The sequence below is a fragment of the Cupressus sempervirens genome, chromosome 3 (genome assembly GCF_028749045.1).
Source record: "Cupressus sempervirens isolate cs-2001-9-10 chromosome 3, ASM2874904v1, whole genome shotgun sequence".
NCBI classification, from domain to species: Eukaryota; Viridiplantae; Streptophyta; class Pinopsida; order Cupressales; family Cupressaceae; genus Cupressus; species Cupressus sempervirens.
Genome location: NC_143120.1, coordinates 498979756 through 499004229, shown reverse-complemented (window position 1 = coordinate 499004229; position 24474 = coordinate 498979756).

Below are 24474 nucleotides of genomic sequence, written 5' to 3'. Positions count from 1 at the left end.
TAAAAATTTTAGTGGACTTAAAAGTAAAATAACTATTATAGATATCTATTACAAAATAGTTATAATTTAATTTACTACATTTAAAATTATTTATATTTTCTTTATATCTATTTATTTAGTTTTTTATTAATTTAAGTTTTTTATTTTAATTTCTTAATGGATGATTTATATCTACAAATATTATAATTTAAACGGATATTTTATGTTCTATTTATTAATTTTTTAAAAAAAATTATATTCTATTTATAATAAGATTTAAAATTTTGAAATATAGATGGTTGTCAAATTTAACCTAGAAGAATAAATGTTAACATTAACACGCTCACACATCTCACTCCCCCTGCCATTGTAGAATATCGACATTAATAATTTTTTTAATGAATTCAATATTGTAAAAAATATCAAAATCCAAACATGTTATAAACTAAATTGGTGCCATTGTAGAATGTTGACATTAATAATTTTTTTAAGGAATTCAATATTTTAAAAAATATCAAAGTCCAAACATGTTATAAACTAAATTGGTAAACCATCTTATAATCTAATTGTTAACTATTTTGTATGAAAATACAAAAAATAAAATTTTATAATATTTATTTTTTCATTATAAAGATTTTATTTGAATTAAAGTTAAAATTTGTACATTCTTATTTTTACTTTTATAATATATTATAATTACTAAACTATAATGCAAGTTATTGCCACTAATAGCACTTGTTTCATTATGGAGATTTTAATTTTACTTGAACTAGAACAAAAGTACTAAATTTATAATTATAATTATAATTTTTAAAAGACTATAAATAACACTTGTTAGGCAGGCATAATTAATTTTTATGACAAAAACTAGAGAACTCCTAAAGTTCACAGTTAAATTTTTAGTTACTAATTTATGTTTTATGATTGGTTGGATCTAATTTTTTCAAGGGTATTTAAATTTTTTTAATTCAAAAAATATAAAAAATTGAAGTTCTTTCAATTTCTAGAAAGTTCTCGATTCTCCATGGGCTACTATTGAGAACCCTCTCCAAATTGCCTATTGAGGATTTCACCACTTCATCATATCAGACGAAAATATAAGGCGAATCTCTAGAACATTCTTTCAAGTTCTCAGATTCTCCACCATGGTTGGGTGGTTCAATATGTAGTGTTGAACATAAAGAGGGAAAAACTAGGAGGCCAGGGAGAAAATGTATGTTGGAAGCCCTTCTAAGGTAACTTTGTTGAGATTTTTACTCAGGCTAGATCCCTAAATCCCTTCTTCATCCTCGTGCTAAAAAGTTTTTGCATGGGATCCGTCATGGACATTGTTATATGCTTGCAGTGAAAGAAGCTCCATCTTTGGCAGGGCTCAATCTGGAGACAGAGGAGGGTTTCAAAACCCCTGTTGGACTCTATTCCTTCACTTTTGCAAACATTTCAAGGGTTTGAAACATGGTTCTATTCCCCACAAGCATTGAAAGTGTGGAAGTTGGTACAATAATTCTTTATGCCAACGATTTTCTAGAGTCCTCTCTGCATGAGCAGGCATTCAAACATTAAAGCTGAGAATACATTCATAAAAAATGTAATTGTTTTATTTTTATTTTTGGGTCAAAAGACATTAAGACCATGTTGTCTGTGGTTCCACAATTGTCTATGTGTTGAATCTAATATCTGACAAAAGCCCTCCAGTTGACAAATTTGTGTAAGCTTCCATTTTGCTAATGCCAGTGAAATGTAACCATCATTAGAGCCATTTTATTCTCCAAATGAACTTCACTCTCTCAACCCATCTATGATTTTAAAAAAAAACATCTTGTATTGACTGATTTGTCTAATTTTTGGTTTGACAAGGTGAAATTTGAATTGTACGATAGGTGAAAGGTGTCTTCATTCTTGTAAAAATAGAGTGCAGAAACAACACAACCTACTGCGTACTGTTAGTTATGTTGAGTAAAATAATTGCAAATCTAAAATTTAAAATTTTAGATATAATTATAAATATAGGAAAAAGAGGGGTTAAAATTTATTAAGACAGAAAGGGTTACAACAAAGAGAGTTCAACAAGGAGTTCTGTCCTAAGCAACAAGTTCATCAAATTCTTGTACTAGCTCAAAGGGAAGCTGCCTCCTATCCATAATATTCCAGCCTGAAGCATGATCGAAAGCTCATTTGGCCAAACAATTAGCAACTTTTTTCTATCCACCAGGAATGTAAGTAAACCTAATGAACTCAAGAGAGGGACAAAAGAGGAGTTTGATTAACAATAGCGGCCAGCTGCCAACTAACATCCTCAAGCTCTTGCGAGGAAAGCAAGTTCACCACCACTTGGGAGTCAAATCCATAGATAATTTTGCACCATCTTTGCAAACAACACTATTCCACAACATATAAAATGGCTTGAGCCTCGATGAGATTGTTAGTGTAGTCACCCTTATGCACTGAGAAAAATAATTTAACTTCACCGAACTACCATGAGCCACTCCCCAAATACCAGTAAGGCCTAGATTCCCCTGGGAAGAACCATCAATGTTAATTTTTAGAACTCCATGAAGAGGAGGAGTCCAATGCCCCTCTTGATTCACTCATCCTTTCCTCTATTGTAGAGGCTACATGGGCACTCTTTGATACCATTGAGCTGCAGCCCCATCCTAAAGATGAAAATTGAGGCGATTGCATATATCAAGATCAGCCAAATCCATACCTCCATCTAGCACACACTTTGAACTTGAATAGTTTCACCAAAGATATAATTATAGATATACAAAGTAATAAATAGCATAATTATTTATAGTTATTAAAATTTAAATTATTTAAATTATTTAAATAGCATAATTATTTAAATTATTACTAATAATTATATTTAATATATATAATTTAAACATTATTAAAAAATAACAACTTTAATAATATGAATAAAAGATCATATTAATTCATTTTCTTTTATAATATTTATAACTTATTGAGTTCGATTTTACTCGTATTTTTTCATAAAAGAAAATTAAGATTTAAAATTTATCAATTGTCATATATTTTATTTCAATTTCAAATCTTAATTAAAATTTTTATATTAATTTCTCAAGTTAATTTACTAAAGAATTCAACTATATTTTTATTTAGTTTTATAATTTAAAATTATTTATTAATATTGAATTTATTTTTAAAAATTACATAAATTTATATTTTCTTTTACAACATTTTTAAAACTTTTTTATTTTTTATTTGAGTCATTTTTTCACAAAAATAAAGAATTACTAAACAATATAAAAAACTTCTCTCAATTTTAATAAATATGTAATTTTTATGCAATATTAAAATATATCTAAGTTTTCCTTTCAACCTAGTATAGGTACAACTACTCATTAAAATTCTACTTCGAAATCAAATATATAAGAAGAGAAATAAATATTTGGACAACTCAAAATATTAAAATACCTAATAATATTTTTAGGTATTTTAATATTTTTATGATGCCACTGTTGCTGTTGTTGGTGATGATGGCTGGATTGTTCCCAGCCCGCCCCCCAATCCTAAAAATGATTGGGGTTTTCAAGATAAAGATGATCCACCACCCTCGGCTGGCATTGTTTTGGCAGCCTGAGGTTGCCTTATTTGTTTTTTTTTTGATGAATAGTTTCTGACTCCGATTGCGGCTGTCTTTTTTGTCCGACTTCAGCCGTTTGAGCTCTTTCGCGGGGTGATCTTGTATCCCCTAGCCCCTTTTTTGTGAATTGTAAACTGAGTACATTTTATTAATAGAAAAGGTAACTATTCATAATTTTTTTTTTTTAAATAGTACATAAATGAGCATGACTTAAATAGGCATGACCTTGACCTTCACATAAAACTATAAGTGTCCAAGTACCCCACATTCTTCTAGAGGTATGTGATACTATTCTACAACTTTTTCTTATGTCAAACTCAACTAGCTTTCAACATTGATAACACATCATTTTGTTTGATATTGTTGCTTACTATTATTTTACCTTCTAAGCCTTACAAAAGGTAGGGACTCAAGCTCTCACAGAGCTCTTGTTTCATTAAACCTTTGAATGAAATATTAAAAAAATTGACAATGGATTGAGGTTATTATTAATTAATTATGATTGATAGTGATTTGGATAAATATTTGCTCAAATATGTATTATCACGGGATGTGGTTTTGGTTAAATTTGCAATCATAAGCAAGAAGTCTTTGCTATTGTCGATTCCAAAATGGCCAAATTTATTGAGCCAACTTATTGGAAAAATGGGCATAGATTATTACTGAGTGCATCACTTCATATAAGACGCCTATTTCTAGGGTTGGACTGCTAAAACCTTCTTGCCACGAGGGGAGTCATAATAATGGAAGATGGTGGAGGAGTCATAATAATGGAAGATGGTATATATGAATATAAATAATGAAGGAGATTGATTGTATGAGATAAGGTTAGATGCTTAACTTGTGCTTTTCAAGATCAAGAGTGCTAATAATAAATTGTTGGAGTTAATGTTTCAATAGTCAATAAAAATTGTTGCACATTTCAAAAATCTTGTTGAGTTTTTGGAAACACAAATTTAGTTTAGGTGTGAGTCAAAAAGTTCTAGTTTGAATCAAGTTCTTATTGTAGACGATTTTGAGTTAGGTGTCCATAAGTTTCAATTAGCTGTCAAGTATGTGTCTGTTGTCAATCTTGAAGTAGTTTGTGTATATGAGCAATGTTAGTATGCTAATAGAAACCAAATTTAAATAAAGCTTCTACAAACTAAACAAAATTCATAAACTTCAAGATAGACTAAGATGAGCTCTCAATTGAGAATATGAGCCATTAATGGGCTCTCTCAACGAGAAGCTCTCTTGTTGAGTAGCTTTTTCTAAATAGATAGGATGTATGCTCAAGCTTTATGCTTCAAAAAGGGCTTCAAATGGAGTTGGAATTTGGGTGTGAGTGTATGGTTTTGATATAAAATGGCTTCTTAAAATGGCATTATGACTTTACTTCATGGATTGTGTTAAAATGGCTTGGGAGAGGATTCCTTAAATAGGCAAAGGGCTTGAGGGATCAAGGGCTAGGATGCAAGGATGGGGAAAAGCTCATGGAGGGCTCAGATTGCATGAGAGGAGAGCACATGGATTGTGCTTCCTTACAGCCAATCAGGGAGTGACACATGTCACAGGGTGAGAGGATGGAGGAAAGGGGAAGGATGAGTCAACAAAGGAGGCTCAAGGGATAAAATCTTCATAAAGACCCTCATAATGGCTTGTAAGAGCAATAAAAGGGCTTGGAAGAGTCATTTATGGCCTAGTGGGCTTCATAAAGTTTTATGGTTGGGATATTTTGAAGGAGATGAGAGGAATTTTGACTTGGGCTTGATTAGGAAGGTTTTAAGCTTGCTTAGGATTGTGCAAATGATTAGAGGATGGATTAGGATGGTTTAGGATTAGCTTAGGGATAGGCAAGTGGATGGCATTTAATGAGGGTGGGTGAAGGAGGAGATATTTGTTAACTTTGGCTTGGGTTAGTAAGTCTTAACCCATGTTTAGAGAATGTGACAAGGTTAGGAGGGGATTAGGATTAGGTTTAAAGACATCTTCTAGAAGAGTAGGATAAAGACTTTCTAGAATAGTCTAGAACTTCTTAGGATGAGGATGAAGACTTTCTAGAAGAGTCTAGAACTTCTTAGGATGAGGGTAAATTAGATTTTTAGGAAATAAATAAAGTTTTATTTATTTCAAGGGCTTGGGTTGAGGAGATATTTATTAAAACTTTTTTAATAAACATGGAGATTAATATTTGATCTTAATTAAATATTTTGAGTTGGGATTAGGGGTAGGAAATGATGGGATTAGCCTTTAATCAAAATTAAAGAAGGATTAGAAGATTTTGGAAGAGGTTAGTGGTCTTAAGGAAATTGGCCAAGTTTTGGGCAAAAAATAATTTTTTTATTTATTTTGGGTTTTTTGGTCAATTTATTAATTAAATAATTAATAAATAAGAAAATAATGTTTAAATAAGATTTAAACATTTTTGGGAGGGATTCTTTAATAAAATATTTTTAATTAAGATAAAGGGATTTAATGGCATAAAAATAAATAAATTAATTAAATAATTAATTAATTAATAAATGATGATGTCATCAGAAATTTTTCAGAAAATAAAAATACTTTATTTTCTAAAGGTTTTTAGGTGTCTACATTTTGCCCCTCTTTGATGTGATGCCGCAAGTGGCATGGCATCAAAGATAAGAAAATAAGATGCCCAAGGCTAGAGTAGAAGAGGAGAGAATGGACTGCAAGATGCCCCCTCAAGAAGGCGGTGAGGAGAGAAAGCGAGGCTCGACGACTTCTTGAAAAGTACAAGAATCTTGGATGAGCAAGGAAACTTAGATTGGCAAAGAGAAGGGGCTAAATTAGCTCAAACTCTCACTATGGGAGAATGATAAAGGAGAATCAGATGCACAAGTGGAAGCAAGCTTAAGACTTTAGGGAAGGTGGAGGATGAAGGAGCGGAGCGCTATAAAAAGGAATCCAGGATAGGGAGATGGATGAGGGGATTATAAAGCTGATGCAATAGGATTTCAAAGAGTCAGATTGGCGGAAGACGGGTTTCGGAGATCCCTAAGACTAGGGTTATGGATCTCGAAAGATGAGGCTTGGTGGATTGATTTGAATTGGTGGATCCCTAAGACTAGGATTGTGGATCCTTAAAGCTAAAGGTGAGGAGTGATTCAAAGAGATATTGATGCATAAGTTGGGGTAGGAGAGATGGATGTTGGATATGGATGGGGGATAATGGAGATGAAGGAAAACCATTGAAGCTTTTTGAGCGAGGGGATACTTCAAAGAGAAGTACCACCATGTAGTTGAGCACTAGATTTGCTATAGGACTGTTGGTTAATTGCTAAGGTTACCAAGAACATCAAGGCCTTTTCACCAATTGTCTAGAGGATTGACGAACTAACTCAAAAAAAAATGCAAGGATTGCCCCAGTATCACACATGAATCCCAGAGGAAGCAGTGTGGAAACGACACTGGGTAACCCACAAGCAGAAAAGAAAACAAGCAAAATACATGATCAAGAACTTATGCTCTGATTGCCCCATTCGTAGTATACCATGATATGGAAGATCGTGGCAACCTTGAGGAGGGAACAAGGAGATTTCTTGGAAAAGATATTTCAAGACCCAATAGGGAAGAGTCCAAATCAAAAGAAAGTGAAAATTCAAAAGAGAACCGTTTGCCAACGAGATGGGTAGGACGAGGTACTAACGGACCAAGATCAGACATGAGGAAAGCTATATCCTGCAAGGACCTATCGGAGAGCACCTAAGCTGGTGGATTTGGATGAGTGATGTGTCTGGCAAGCTGAACTAAGAAAGATAACACTTTGGTGACAAGAAATGTAGCTAAAGGATGCATTGGAATAGCTAACCAAGATGTGCGATGGGTGCAAGATGCTGATCAATGACAAACTGACACAAATTCTGGATAGATACAATGGTACTAAGCTAAAGAGGATGTACAAGCTGACGGACCAAGATATGTTACAAATGGATAAAAAGCTCAGGATGAGAGGATAGCAGGATGGCTCGAGTTGGTGCAAGAGGTAGAAGCTAAGGATGAGGTGATAACGAAAGATATGGATTTGACAAGATGCATCCAATGATGATGAGAGATTTTGTGACCAAGGATAGCTAGAGGAGCAGGATGAGATGGTTGGATAGGATGGTAGATAGCTAGGATTATGATGGATATAAAGAGATGACATTGGGTATGCATGAGGATAGCCTAGAGCTAGATACCAATGACAAGGGAGGATGGACAAGACAAGATCTCCAAGGAATATAGTGCCCCCAATCAGAAGATAACATGTGGAACGAGGTCTTATAATGGATGTGATAGGATTGAAGCTAGGATGGAAAAAGCTGAAGGGGCTAGGGAGATGGATGATAGCTGGGATGGTTGGCTGAAGCTGCAGGAGATAAGTGGATGGTGTGAGATGGAAGATGGAGGGTGGAGGATAGGTGGATAGATTGGAATATGGAGTTGGATGTCAAGAGATGACCAAAAGCATCAGGGTGATAGGCTAAGCTGGGGATGGCAGGACTACGCATGATGCTTGTTTGCCAAGTTTTCATCATGGTACTTGTCCAAGGCACTTGAATTGCCAAGTTTTCACCAGTGGAAGCTTTATTTTTCTTTATTTTTTTTGACTTTTTGACTTTGGACTTAGCTGGAATGATTTTGGCTTTCTTCAGCTATTTTTGGCCTTTTTTTCTTTTGGATTTTTCACTGGCTGTTGAAATGTTCAATTTTGTTGCTAGCTGTTGGTACACCGGATGTGTGATTTATGCAATAGATTGGATTAGATGGGATTGATGGTAGGAGATAGAGGGATGAAAAGGTTGGAAAGGAGCATGAGATGGGGATGCTTGCAAGAGCAACCTTGGCACATGTTGGGACGGGTGTGAAAAGAGCATATGGGGGATAGATGGTAGATGCGGGCATGATGGAGGATTTGTGGAAGCGTGCTTGGGGATATAGGCACCCAAGATGGAGTTAGAAGATGGGGGACATGAGTCACTGGATGGAGGATTAGCAATGGTGGATGCCATTATGCATTGGGTTTCAACTTTTTTCTTTGGGATCCACATGGTTTTGGATTTTCTTTTCATAGGCTTTTGCATTATTTTGCATTCTTTTATTGGATTTTTCCTTTTTGGAGTATGTCTTTTAGAATAGACATATGATTGCCTAAGATGTGGATTTTTAGCTTTATGCATTTTGAAGTTGGTATTTACATTGCTATGGTAAGCTTTTGAAAGATGGTTAGGAGAAGCTTTGTGAGATGGAGAGGATATGGGAGAGCATGTAGGGGGATGATGATGGATGATGTGCCTTGATATGTGCCTTTGCTGATCTTGCATAGGAATGGAGGGAATAGGATTTGAATGATGGCTGATAGGAGGATGGAGGATGGTAGATTTTGGGACATAGGGATCCAAAATGGATTTAGCGGATGAAGGGGGGATATGGTAGGTTGTTTCAGGTTGCAAATATGGTGGAGGGGGGATGAAATAAGATTTCTTGAAAGAGTGATGGGAGGCTGGCATGGGGGTTTTGGAGATAGGCTTGGTTTGGGGGTGTGGTGTACCAACACCTTTAGATGGTGAGCCTTTGGATACATATCCAAGACCATGAAATCCTAGATTTTTTTGTGCAATAATAGGCTTTTTGATTCCTTTCTCTTGTGGTCCTAAACCTTGACCTTGATAATGCCATCGATTGAGCATTTGAACTAGCTGAGGATACTTTTTGCTTGCAGAAAATGGTGGAAGTGCTTTATCAGATGTACTGCAATAGGGAGATACTATTCTTAATTCTTCTGCTGAGAGGAGGCCACTATGGATGAATGTAAGTGAACCAAGAGGGTATATTATAGATGGTGAAATAGCTTGGATAGGTGGTAAGATGGAAGCATGGAGTGGAGGAGATGGTAGGATAGGATCTTGATTTAGTTGATGGGATGAAAAGATATCCTGCAATAGAGGAGGTATGGCTTGAGGTTTTGGAGATGGAGGGGATAGTGATTGCACTATGGATGGAAGACATGGTACAATGATATCTTCGTTTATGCTTTGGGGGATGTCAACATGCTTTTGGGCAGGATCTTGATAGGATTGGTTTGGAGTGGATGGTGCGATAGGAGGTGAAGGGATGGACTCTTCAAAGGTAGCGGATGGATAGATGGGAGATTTAGTAGTGGAGATGGGTGAGTAGAAGATGGATGCATAAGGGTCATTATGGGAGATTTGGGAAATGCTTGGAGGTGATGTGGATAGGATTTGGAGGGTTTTGATAGATGGTGAGATTTTGATGCTTGCGGGGAGTGGAAGGATTTTAAGCAATTTGATGGATGGTATGGGGATGATAGCTATGGGAGATGGAGGTGATATTATAGATGGGGAAGCTTCATTATTGACTACTTCACATGGTTGGATTAGATGACATGGCTTATCGACTACTGGAGGTGACTTTCTTGTATTTCCTCTAGGACATTCCTTGGAGACTCATGTGTCAGAGGTGGAGGTGGATTGACAGGAATAGCTAGTGTGATGGGGGTGGAAGATTGGAAGCTTGGTTGATTGGGTGATGGAGGAGAAGCTAGGATATCAGATGGCATGACTAGATAGTTTGGAAGAATGCATGGATTTTGTGGAATGCTTGGGGGAATGTTTCTAAGGCTTTCAATATACCCGTCATAGTCAACAAGATTTTCATCATCATTGGAATAGGAGGTGGCGGGAGCAAGGACAATACGATCGAACACATCATGATAGGTTTGGGATTTCATGTTTTGATGATGAGTCAGATGGGGATGAGGTCTTGCATATGGATGAACACGGAAGCTCATGGTTGGATTTGGATTAAGCGCAGATTTTGGATTGGCTGATGAAGGATTTCCTAGGGAGAGTCAAAGCTGTATGACAGACCTAAGGAGGATTGGCTGGAGATTTTTGGCTTTCCTGTGGATGGAAGACTTCAAGGGCATGCTATCAAAAATTGAGAGTTTTGCTTTCCTATGCATTGGATTGGTGGAGATTGTGTCAACTTAAGGATAGACTAATGATCCTATGGGCATGACACGAGATTGACCACTTATGGATCCCAACCTTTAGCTCAAGGTGATGAGGGATAACAAGTGACAAAGCTAGATTAGCCTAGACAAAGCTCTGTCAAAGGGATAACCTTGGTGAGGCTGGTGGATTGGTCAGATTGATTGGATAGCAAATTCTAGAAGAATGACAACAACTCTCTAAAGGCTTGGGTGTGATTTTGGATTGGGTTGCTAGCTGGCTGGGGGGGATGATTTGGAGAGACTTTGGATTTGGGATTTTTCTAAAGAAAGGAACTAGATAGATTCGGTTGCAGCGGGGGAGCTTGGATGATTTTTTGATGAGGCAGTGACTACGCTAAGTATGCCTTGAGCTGGGATATTTCTACTTTTTTGGGATTTTGACCAAAGTTGGCAAACATTCATTCAAAAGCTACGAACAAACAATCAGACAAAATTTTGGAGCAAGCATGTCAAACACACCAACATCCTAGGAAGCTTTCTACAAGGATGAAATTTGTTATAGCTAGGGAGTCCTCGATATACGCAAGGTACGTGAGGCCCAAATCCATAGATGAAACCAAAAAGATGTCACACAGCCGAGAGGAGCAGTAACCCACTTGTCCTCTTTCACTTCTCAAGGGTATAAAGTTCCTTGAGGCTTAGCCCGAGTGAAAAAATCTTGATTCCAAGAGAGGTTTCTTTGGATTCACCTCCCGATTTTTATACTCCGCTGAAACGTTGGAGTTGAGGTCGTCCCAAGGGGTGATGAAATCCCCAAGAAAGCCTCCTAAAAAGTGTAAAACAAGACCACATACATGATCTTGGGCTTTAAAAGACACGCGTTTATTCCAATTGATGATTTAGATTTTGTAAGCTATGATTGAAGACACTTGTGATTATGGCATACAATGTTCATTCCAATTTGATAGCATCGTCAGCATAATGAAAGTCGAGAGATCGTCAAGATAAGAAATGCGAGCGTCATTGAAAATACATCCAAACCATGCAATGTTCATTGATTGTTAGGCATTCAAGATTGAGTGTCAGTTTGTTTTAAGCCCAAAACAAAGATATGTGAAACTTGATTGCCAAGCGCGCGCCCGGAGGCCCTCCACGTCAAGATTTGTCCAATTTTTATGCCCAAATGAAATGTGAGCAAGATTAATGCGCATTCAAAGAATTTTCTAACTTAGAAAAACCACTAAAGACCCAAGTGAGTGGAGTTTGATCTTTGTGGAGCACTTAACACCCTCTTAGGTAGACCCATCCCCATAGATGGCACTGAGATTGCAACCAATGGTTAAATTGATGGGTGATTAAAGAGGGTGATTCCAACTACAAACTTACTCAAAGCGTCTTTATTAGTTTTTATAACTTAGAAGATTTCAAAAATGTGGATTCTTTTTATGCCCCAAAAGATGATTATTTGATCTATGGCATTCAAGATTGGATTTTTTGTTTTAATCATGCATTCATAAAAAAAAAACAAACTTGATTTTAATCCATGACACTCAAGAGTGATTTTAGCAACATGCATTCAAAGACAAGTGATTAAACATTCAAGTTTTTTCCTTTGAGCATTCAAGATTGAGATTTTGTGTGTTGTTTTAAGAACTTTGAAGTACTTTGTTTTAACCTTAAATCATTCAAGATTGTTTTGGACTCAAAAGTGAAAATGACTCTTTGGACTTTGGTTTTCATTCAAGATTTTGTGTTCTAGTTTGCATATTTTAAGCCCAAAAAATGATATTCTTAGATTGTCTTGATGCATGAAAAACCTAAGAAACATTCAAGATTTTGCAACAAGACATTTGTTTGGAACAAATAACAAAGCTTTTAGGACAATTTTTGGCAACCATTTAGGACTCTTAGTTTTCATGAGATTTTTAAAAGAACTTTAAAATATTTGCAAATGAGGTTCATTTTATCCTTGATTGATGCTTTGAGTTTGATTTAGATTTTAGTGTGCACTTAGTGTTGATTTTGAACCTTTTGAAATAGAAACTTGAAGTTCTTTTTAAATTTCAAAAAATGAAGTGTTCCTAACTTTGCATGAATGCATCTAAAACCTTGATGTTGGAAGGATGCAAATGATTGGATTGGTTTAGTTTCACTTGTTAAAAGATTTTTTATTTTTTGCATATTTTTAATTTTTTAATGGATTTAAGTATGATTTGGGGGTTCATTTTAAGCACTAAAAAGAAGTGTGTATGATTTTTCTTCCTTAAAAAAAAAAGGCCAAGATCTCCCACAAGAAGAAGAAGAAGAAGTAGATGGAATAAGAAGAATATAGTCAAGAAGAGGAAGAAGAATTCCAAGTGCTTTGTCCACCTATAAGCTTGAAAAATCTGCAAATACTATGAGATAGACTATGAGTTCCTTTGTCTTCTTCATGCTCATGTGGACCTACAAAACCAATTTATACAATCCTACCAATCACAAAAATAAGAAAAATTAGCCAAAATTAGCAAATGACATACAAAACTTGACTAAAAAAGCTAATGAAGATGACCCATGCGGGGTCCCACCGGGTGTGCCAAAATGTATATGAGCAATGTTAGTATGCTAATAGAAACCAAATTTAAATAAAGCTTCTACAAACTAAACAAAATTCATAAACTTCAAGATAGACTAAGATGAGCTCTCAATTGAGAATATGAGCCATTAATGGGCTCTCTCAACGAGAAGCTCTCTTGTTGAGTAGCTTTGTCTAAATAGATAGGATGTATGCTCAAGCTTTATGCTTCAAAAAGGGCTTCAAATGGAGTTGGAATTTGGGTGTGAGTGTATGGTTTTGATATAAAATGGCTTCTTAAAATGGCATTATGACTTTACTTCATGGATTGTGTTAAAATGGCTTGGGAGAGGATTCCTTAAATAGGCAAAGGGCTTGAGGGATCAAGGGCTAGGATGCAAGGATGGGGAAAAGTTCATGGAGGGCTCAGATTGCATGAGAGGAGAGCACATGGATTGTGCTTCCTTACAGCCAATCAAGGAGTGACACATGTCACAGGGTGAGAGGATGGAGGAAAGGGGAAGGATGAGTCAACAAAGGAGGCTCAAGGGATAAAATCTTCATAAAGACCCTCATAATGGCTTGTAAGAGCAATAAAAGGGCTTGGAAGAGTCATTTATGGCCTAGTGGGCTTCATAAATTTTTATAGTTGGGATATTTTGAAGGAGATGAGAGGAATTTTGACTTGGGCTTGATTAGGAAGGTTTTAAGCTTGCTTAGGATTGTGCAAATGATTAGAGGATGGATTAGGATGGTTTAGGATTAGCTTAGGGATAGGCAAGTGGATGGCATTTAATGAGGGTGGGTGAAGGAGGAGATATTTGTTAACTTTGGCTTGGGTTAGTAAGTCTTAACCCATGTTTAGATAATGTGACAAGGTTAGGAGGGGATTAGGATTAGGTTTAAAGACATCTTCTAGAAGAGTAGGATAAAGACTTTCTAGAATAGTCTAGAACTTCTTAGGATGAGGATGAAGACTTTCTAGAAGAGTCTAGAACTTCTTAGGATGAGGGTAAATTAGATTTTTAGGAAATAAATAAAGTTTTATTTATTTCAAGGGTTTGGGTTGAGGAGATATTTATTAAAACTTTTTTAATAAACATGAGGATTAATATTTAATCTTAATTAAATATTTTGAGTTGGGATTAGGGGTAGGAAATGATGGGATTAGCCTTTAATCAAAATTAAAGAAGGATTAGAAGATTTTGGAAGAGGTTAGTGGTCTTAAGGAAATTGGCCAAGTTTTGGGCAAAAAATAAATTTTTTATTTATTTTGGGTTTTTTGGTCAATTTATTAATTAAATAATTAATAAATAAGGAAATAATGTTTAAATAAGATTTAAACATTTTTGGGAGGGATTCCTTAATAAAATATTTTTAATTAAGATAAAGGGATTTAATGGCATAAAAATAAATAAATAAATTAATTAATAAATGATGATGTATTTAATCCTTCAAAAATAACCACAAGTGAAATATTTAATCCTTCATGCAATCCATTATACATTTGAACATTGAGGAGAGTGATATTGATTTCTTATCTACCATATTGGCTGATTTGAAAAAAATACATAACTTCTTTTGATACTTATAGTTCGGTTAACAAAGTTTTCAATCATTGTGAGAAAAACATGAAGCTATTCTTAATAAGGGGAAAAGATGCAAGAAGGAAGAAAAGAATATTTAATTATCCTATAGAGGGAGCATGAAAAGAAAGACAAAACTTTGTCACATGGGAAACTTAGCAAGGATGAAATTGATTGTATTCTTAGGGACCACGAGGCTAAAAAAGACAAAACCATGGCCCAACTACCTAGGAATTTGAAGGAGTCTTCATGCATTATGACTTCATACCATATGGTTTATGACTTTAGGGGTGATGAAGCATCTTTTGGATAATATATTTCTATAGCAACAAATAGGGTTAGGCATGAGGTTATTCATTCTTATGATCACAATACTTTGAACCATCATAATGTTGATTGGACGAAGCATGCTAACTTACTATTTGAGATGGATTTTGATTAGATATTTGAGAATCCACTATTTGAGTTGGATGATGGAACATCTCTTGAAATAGATCTTTGAATTCAAGAATAATATTGATTGCAACCAAGAGGTGTTTTTTTCCTTGTTACAACTGAAAGAGGGGCACAATGTTGGTTACAAAATGGCCTTGGATAAAGACTTGGCTAATGATATGACCAAGGAACATATGAAGAGAAATGACAGTGCATATGGGTATTCATTGATTGGCTCTTTCACATAATTAGGACTCAACCACATTAATTCAGTGCCTATGGTTACTCCATTAACACATATGTTGAACATGATGATAGTACTTGGATATGGTCTTATTAGTGAGGGATGGTTGAGCTTGGTATACTTGATGGTGTGAATTTTTCACACAAGCATGTGTATTGCACGACTCATAATATAGAGAGATAGTTATGCAATATTAGTATTGATTTCGGATTCCCAAAGGAGTTGGTGAGTGCGTCACATTATAACCACGTTGTATGTGATGTATTCGGTTCTCTATTCAACCCACGTGCTAAGGAATTTCTTTTATTATTATTGCATAGGTGTGGGATGAGTGATAAGTTTGATATACTTCCCTTCATGAAGGAGAAAGTCATGTCTAGGAGTTTTGCTAGTTTGCTTCTTTAGTACAATTACCACTTTGGGATACATGTTAGATAGGCAATGTTATGGTAGTTGAATGTTTTGGACATTCCACATATTATGAGTATAGACCAAAATGATATTAGAGACAACTAGGAATATGGATGAACACTGTATTTGTGGGCCTATGAGGGCTAGTCACATGGTTAGTAATGTTTTAGGGAGTTGGTTAGCATAATATTGAGCTCCCTCTTTAGTTTGACCTTACTAGTGCTTGTGATTCTAGTTGGACTGAGGTTCTTCGTTGGATTGAGGACCTTCTTGTATATGATAGAAACACATATATAGTTGATTTGATAGTTTGAGCACATGGAGTGATGTGAAACCACAATATTAGTATGATTGGTGCATTTTGGGGAATTGATGAGTAAATTCACACTTCTAGATATGTTATTTGTATCAGAGAAGCACAAAAAAATGGTGGAGAAACCTCCTTGAGATTGATATGGGATCCATACATTTTGATCACAACATGCAAATACATATTGCTTGAGGGCAAGTAATCTTTAGGAAGGGAGAATTGTTGTCCCTTTTTTCTAGCTATTATTCTTTGATGTGTCAACCCTTTTCACCATGGTCATGTGAGATAACCAAGAGTTTGTAGGGATCAGTCTAAGCTTCAAGATAAACATATTTAGTCTTAGAAAAATTAGAGTTAAGATAGTAGAATTTCTACATACTTAATATTTATAGTAAGTCAATAGGGGTTTGTGATTTTGGTTTTCTAGTATTAGACTTAGAGTGTCTTGTTGAGAGCATTCTGACAAGCTATTCTACATAGCTTTCTAAGTTCGACGAGATATTTATTTTAATGCTAGAAAATTTAATAAATTGTTTATTATGCCACTTTATTATTAAAAAAGAAGAACTTAATTGAAAGTGGAATAAGCGACAAAAGAAATATGAAGAATCAAGTAGAGGAAAATGAAGAGACACAAAGATGGCTACAAAAGGACCTTTAGAGGCTCATTTTCTTCATGCTTGGTTTATGGTTTTCATTTATCAATTTCTTTCTCAAAGTGATCCTTGGGAAGCATTCAAATTTCAACATAGTGGATGAAAATCATTATTTGTTGGTGAAGTCACACAAGGGTCTCACTTCATCTTTCACTAAATCTTTATTGCCAAATCTGACTATTACTATTTTTAATTAAAGAAAAATGAGTTTTAAAGGACCCTGAAACTTGAGTACACATTAGGTGCAAAAGTGAGGCACCTACAAACCTCAACCAAAGATATATAATACGTTCCACAAAGAGAAACAAGATAGACCAAACATAACTTAAACAAAGATGGGTAAGTCAAACAACTCACAACCCTCGCCATCACTAACTGGAGGTCAAAGAAAGAATAAACTCTAAAATATCAGACCATCTAGCAAAATAACAAGACAACAAAATTATGATTTCCCCTTAGCTACCAACTTGTGGCAGCTAAGTGTTGTGTCTGAAGAATGAGAGGGATGTTTCTTTGAATATTTTCCTTTGAGCATTATCCATCCATCTTTGATCTTGGCTTTCGTAGAGTATCAAGCCAACAAATTAGTTGAGTTGTCGAAACCAACAATGATACAAACAACATACTCACTTGGAGAGGCAAATTCAACACCATCAGTGAAAGGGATTGCAAGAGTACCAAGGGGAGTGGAGCCACCAACATAGGAAATACCCGCTCCCAAACCCTTTTGAACAAGGACAAAACAATAAATTTTCCCCCCAAAAGCCATATTATTTTAATGCTAGTCACTTCCAACCTCAATAAATTCAACAAAAAGAAGTATTATTACTGGTGTACATTTAAGTTTGGGATAAGTTATTGTACTACCGAATTAAAATTACAATAACAAATATGAAGTTTGTAAAAATTGAGTATTTGTTGGTTATTCAATGGTTATTTTGGAGTTTTTCTACATAAATCCATATGTTAATATGTCTTAAATTTGTTAAATAATTTTTGGGAGAATATCCCATATGGGATGTTACAATAATGAAGATTTCTAGTAAGACATCTCTTAAATTTTTATTTAGGCACCCTTAGCATAAGCTCTATTTTCAATGTCAAAAGAAGAATCACGACTTCACTTTTGAAGTCACTACTGGCCAAAAGTGCCCTCCCACCAAGGATTGAATTCAAGTATTTAAACTCACCCAATGGTCACTGTCATGTTATATTTTAATTCTCAGGGCTGCGATAGAATGGTACGATCCCAATCTTATGATAGCTCATATATCGAAAGATCGTTAGGAAAATCAAGAAGTGATAAGATGCTTTAAGGGTCCTATTGATTGGGTTGTCGTAACATCATAGATAGTCAAGGGGTCATAAGCCAAAAAGGGGTCTTTCCGGATGTTACAACAGTAAGCGATCATAGGATCATAGCTGCTGCAATGATGTGTTTTGATGCCACAAAATTCAACGATCGTAGGATCATAGGGTTGACTTCTTAGGTTTGCAATGCTATGAAGGGGAAGGTTGGTTTTATGATCTTATGATTGTAAGGTTGCAAGCACAAGCAAGGATGCCTCTTGAGGTCACAAAAAAGATAGTTAAACCATGATCATAGGATCACAGGGGTTATTGCCATGTTTGCTGATATCATAATGAATTGCGATTCTAAGATCATAAAGGTCAAATTAATTGTGTTTGTGACATCACAAGTGGAGAATAATGATATTGTGACCTTACACCAAGGGTGTTATCATCTTTTTTTCATGAGATCATAAGACTTATTGCTGTTAAAGGATCATAAAGAGAATGGAAGATGGGATTGATGCTATGAGGTATTGGCAATCATAAGATCATAGAAGTTAGGGTTATGAACAAAAGGTGGCATAAAGGGTTTTGACCATAGTTGACACTCATAAGAATGTGAGTTCCATTTTTGAACAAAATATACAAGGAGCTTCACCCACCAAGTTGGACAAGAGGAAGTTCCTAACCAATTAGGTAGCAGGGAAAGTATAGAGAGACAATTGAAGATGGTTGAACTATGCTTTCTATTTGATTTGGCAAGTTGATGATAGAGGAAGTAGCTCTTTGATGATAGATCCAATCTTTTTGATCTTCTGCAACCACTTTCATCATTCCCTAGACCTGATAAATGCAAAGGAACACTCCATCACCACTGGTTGATCCATCCACACAATTAGAAGGTTAATGCTCATTGTTCCTATCCTCTCAAAGATTGTTTGGTGGATAAGTGATTTTATTGCATCTAGATTTGCATTGTGATCATACCTTTTCTTGTTTTTGTAGTAATTATTCTCTGTAGATTTGAATGTAGTACTTGAATTTTATCTTAGGGTGGAAGCTATCTAAGTTAGTCTGCCTCTCTTCCATGCACTATGGATATCTATAACCTACATTTCTATATCTCTTTTGTCCTATGAATGATAAGAAGTGAAGCTCTTTCTCCTCATATCACTTACTCAATTGTTTGATCTGTATGTAGGTAATAGATTAAAGAAATTTTGAATCCATATATCTTTAGATTGTCATGATAATTGTGTTGTGCATCTATGGATAGAAATTGGTCTAAACACCCTATTTTGGTGCATCACCTCCTTAGAATAGATTAGGTAGTTACTTTCATGTATTCCTTCTCCCTTTTCTCTTCAATAGTAGTTTAAGTGCATCTTGATAGTAGAGGAAGTTAGCCTTCTCTAGAGACTCAACCTCATAGTCCAAGTCCCACAACTTGGAGGTTGTTTCCATGTTTCACAAGGTTGTCCTTAGGTAAAAACTTTGGATAAGGGGGCAAGTTTTTGTGATAACATTTTTTGGCACGCTTGGTGGGACCATCATATTAGACATTCTAAGTTCCTTGGTACCAAAGAAAGATTTCATGTTCACATTGAGGAGATAAATGCCTTCAGTATTAAAAGCCTTCAAGATCTCATTTGTTCAAAGTACTTGGTGACTCCAAGCTTCAAGTATAATCTAGTTTCTAGACCAAAGTTGTTGGGATTCATGTCCAAGACACATACAAGGGTATCTTCTAGGGGTAAGTTCCAATACTAGGATCTTTCTTTTTCTAATCCAAGAAGAAAGGCCACGGTGTCTTTATTGCCAGTTAAGAGTGCAACAGTAACACATACCCCTATAAGATCCATCTCCACTACTCTTGTTGTTAGATCTCAATCTAGAATACCATCTACTTATATCAATAGATTACTTGCTTACATGGCTAAATCTCATGCTTTCGCCACCTTTAATGGTGGAAGTACCCTCCTACTAGCCCAAAGGCATGACATAACAATATTAGCCCTTAAAAGTATAGCTAAATTTACTGGTGAAACCTCCATTTCCCCTATCAAGCATATTCAAGATGTGTATAACATCTGCAATATAGCATCGCTAAAGATGATGTAGCAGTTAGGATTCTAGCCTCATCTTTAAAAGGGAAAGAATTACAATGGTACAGAGGTTTGCCTCGTAACTCTATTGCTGATTGGGATGGGTCAAGAGCAACCCTACACAAGAATTTTGAGGACAAAAGTGATATCATTTTTAGAACATTTGAAAAATATCAAGAGGGCCCCCCATGAATGTATGATTGATTTGAATTTTAGATTTTAGAAGACATGGGACAAAATATCTACTGCAGTGAAGCCCTCTCTTGGTAATGCATTCTTGTATTACCTCAGAGCCTTCAACAGTGATATTTCTACCACTCTACAATCTATGGGAGGGGACACTCTACCAAATTCTTATGAGATTGCCATATGAGCATAAAATATTTTGATACAGGGAGGGAAGTTTGCACCAAGGTCCCCAATGCCTTTCTTCCCTGACATGCCCAATCATCAGCCTACTGCAACCCCTATTCATACTTCCTCTACAAGTCAAACTCTTGTTGTGGTCCTAATGGTCTCCAAATCCTCTAATGGAGTTGATAGGATTGAGGCCATGATGTAGACACTAATACAAAATGTGGATAGGAGGATGTAAGATCAAGAAAAGAAAATAGAGGACAATAGTGTAGTACTACAAAAGATGGGAAATGAGTTAGTGGCTATGCAGAGGAAGCAAGCTCAAAATAATAAGCCTCTCCAACTCTAGAGTCAAGGTCCCATCCATTGTAGACCCCCAAACTAGAGTCATGTCTCCTACAATTAGAATAGACCTATTGACCACCCCCAAACTACAAACACCAACCTAAATAGGGCTTTAGTCCCTCAGAACAATCTTGCCCAATATCAAGATTTATGCCCTTCTTGTAACTACTCCTATCAATATTACATGTTTCAAAAGGTAGAATCTTACGTGGCTTTAACTATATCAAAGAAAGTAATTTCCCAACAACATAATGTTAATCAACCCACTGACACTTTTCAGTAGGATGGTTGTTCTTTCATGAATTGTCTAGTGGAAGAGCATCATAATGTAACCCTAGATTCATGAGCTTACAATACCTGAAGCAAGAGAAGAGTTGTGGAAGAGGTTACTCCTCCTCCTCCAAATTAGGATTCAACATCAAGTGCAATGTCACATGTACAAATAGTTTCCTAGCAATGGAATGCTATGTAGGTTGCTGATACTCCTTAGCAGCAAAGGAAAAATGAAAGCAGTGGAGATGTGAATGACCCCCAAGCTGTTCCATCTCTACCTTCTACATGTAGGGATTCTACCAAAAAATCTAATGCATCTTTTGGTGTGGTAGATCAAATGAATAAGACCAATGTGAATATTTCTATGTGGGATGTTGTGGCCATCATACCATCACAGAAGAGGTTGATGCAGTAGGAGATGGAAAGCATTAAACTTAGAGGCCAACCACCTAGTATGGAGAATGTTGTGAGTTTAGTATAGCCATATAAGGAGGTAGTAAAACTTTTAAAAAGGTTAGACCTCCTCCATTTTATGTTTCTCTGATTATAGGAGATAAGCTAGTCCACAACTACAGGATTGACTTAGGGGCTAGTTGTTTAGTAATGCCCAAGTGTGTTGCTGAAATCTTAGAAATGAAATATGAACCCATTATTAAGAGTGTATTGTAGTTAGATGGTAGTACTATCAAAACTATAGGAATCCTTAGAAATGTTGAAATGGCCTTATATGCATGCCCTAGTTGTACTATGGTTCAAGATATATCAATTACTGAGTTTAAGCCACATTTTTCCATTTGTCTTTCAAGAGATTTCACTACCCAAATAGGTGGTTACACATCTTCTTATTGGTCATACATGTTTTTTAGAATAAGATATGGAATCAAAGCTTCAATTAGAGAAAAACCATTAGAACTCCATCATATTGAGTCCTACACTCCTAATCTCATCAATATAAGCTTCACCATCCTAGAAATAGATGAGAATGACACAACAAATGAGCCTGCCACTTCTCTAGCAGAGATACCTAATTTCCTCTTAGATGAATGGGCTAATGCATATCAATTTGATCCTATGTCAGAAACCTTGGAGACAAGCCTCGACACTTATTGTATATTAGAAAAGAATGCTCTTGTTCCTAACTTAATAAAAATCAAAGAAGACACAAGTGAGATATGTAGTATGTATTTTGATGGATCAAGAAATAAGAATGGATTAGGTGCTAGTGTGATGTTGGTTTCTCTTGCACTAGAAAGGTACTATTCCTCATTTAGGCTTCAATTCAATTATACAAATAACATGGCCGATTATGAGGCATTGATTAAAGGTCTTCTACTTGCTTTAAAAAGAGGAATTCAAGCATTAAGTATAAATGGAGACAATGAGTTAGTGGTTAATCAGGCGAGAAATCAAAATATCACCAAAAATGGTTTGCTCAAGTCTTATAAACATAGAGTATGGGATTTGCTTAAAAGTTTCAATGCATTTAATATTTAGAGCATCCCTAGAAGAGGAAAAATAGACATGCTGACAAACTGGCAGTGGGTGCATCTCATGATGTCCCAAGGAGCCTTGAGGATGAGAAGAAGAATAAGATTAAAGTGGTGGTTAGACCACTATCCTTGATAATAATATCAATTGGCAGGTCTTTGAATCTGATGCACAAATTTCAAGTTTCTTGTAGAATGAAGTAGAGTTCTTAGATAGGAATCAGTCAAGATGGCATGACCAGTATGGTGATCAAATCATCAATCTTAACTCTAATAAGTTTCCTAAGGGTCTCATTACCTTAGAGAATGTCTTCAATCTTGATGATCAAGCAAGGGATAGATGCATGAATCTTGCTGCAAACAAAGATGATCATAAGCCAGTTATAGTTGCTAATGGAAGGATGCTAAACATGGGGAAGGTATATTCTGAAACTAAGCAAGAAAGTTTTATTCATCTATGTCAAGAATTTAATGATGTATTTTCTTGGACATATGATGATTTAAAGGGTTTTGACCCAAACTTGTTTCAACATACCATAGATCTCATTGATAATGTCAAGCCTATTAGGAAAAAACAAAGACTAGTAAATCCCAAGATTGAGCCACTAATGAGAAATGAGCTACCCAAATTAATTAAGGCTAATATCATTTTCCCTATTAAGAATTCTTCTTGGGTAGCAAACCTCATCCCCGCTAGAAAAAAGAATGGAGAAATTAGATTATGTGTGGACTTTAGGGATCTTAACAAAGCCTCCTTTAAAGATCACCATCCCCTTCCTTCCATGGTTGTCCAAAGTTAATGGTTCAAAGAGATTCTCTTTCTTGGATGGATTCTCAAGTTATAATCATGTGTTAGTCAAAGAGACTAATAGATATAAGACTACTTTCACTACCAAATGGGGCACCTATGCCTACAGTAAAATGCCTTTTGGACTAACAAATGTAGGTGCCACATTTAAAAAGGCAATGGAGATGGCCTTCAAAAATATGATTGAAAGGTTTGTGTTAGTCTAGCTTGATGATATCATAGTGTATTCAAATAATGTAGAATATCATTTTGGTCATCTCAGACAAGTGTTTATAAGATCTAGATAGTATGGGGTATCTTTGAATCCAAGCTAGTGTGTCTTTGCCACTAATCAAGGAAAATTATTAGGACACATTGTATCTAAAGATGGTTTGACTATTGATCTAGAAAGAACAAAGGCAATACTTTCTCTTTCCCTTCCTAGCCACAAGAAATATCTAAAAAGTTTTCTTGGTAGAATAAATTTTGTGAGGAGTTTTATTCCTAATTTAGCTACCATGGTGAAACCTCTTACAAACATGCTTTAAAAAATATGGTCTTTTCATCGACCAAGGAAGGGAAAGAAAGTTTTGAAGAGATCAAAGAAGCCATAGCTTTAGCCCCTACTCTCATCAATCCAAATTTTGATAGGGATTTCATTCTTTACACCTTAGGAGGTGAGTTAAGTATTTTTGCTATTTTGACTTAGTTAAATAATAAGAATGAAGAAAAACCTATTACTTTCTTTAGTGAAGGACTGAAGGAGTATGAAGACAAATATAGCTATGTAGAGATGCAAGCCCTTGGAGTCATAAGATCTTTAAAGAAAGCTAGACACCTTCTATCCCACATTAGGATCTACTTATTGCTGCCTCATGTAAGTGTTAAAGATTTCCTTTTGAGTAGGAATATTAGTGAAAAAAGAGCAGGTTGGATCACTAAGGTGATTAAGTGTGATGTAGACATCTAGGTTACTAGGTTGGTAAGAGGGAAAGGGTTGTGCAAGTAGATCATCTCATCTCACAAACCTGATGAGGAATTTGCCTTGATTTTCCTAGAACAACAAGAAGTGAGAAATGATAATCTA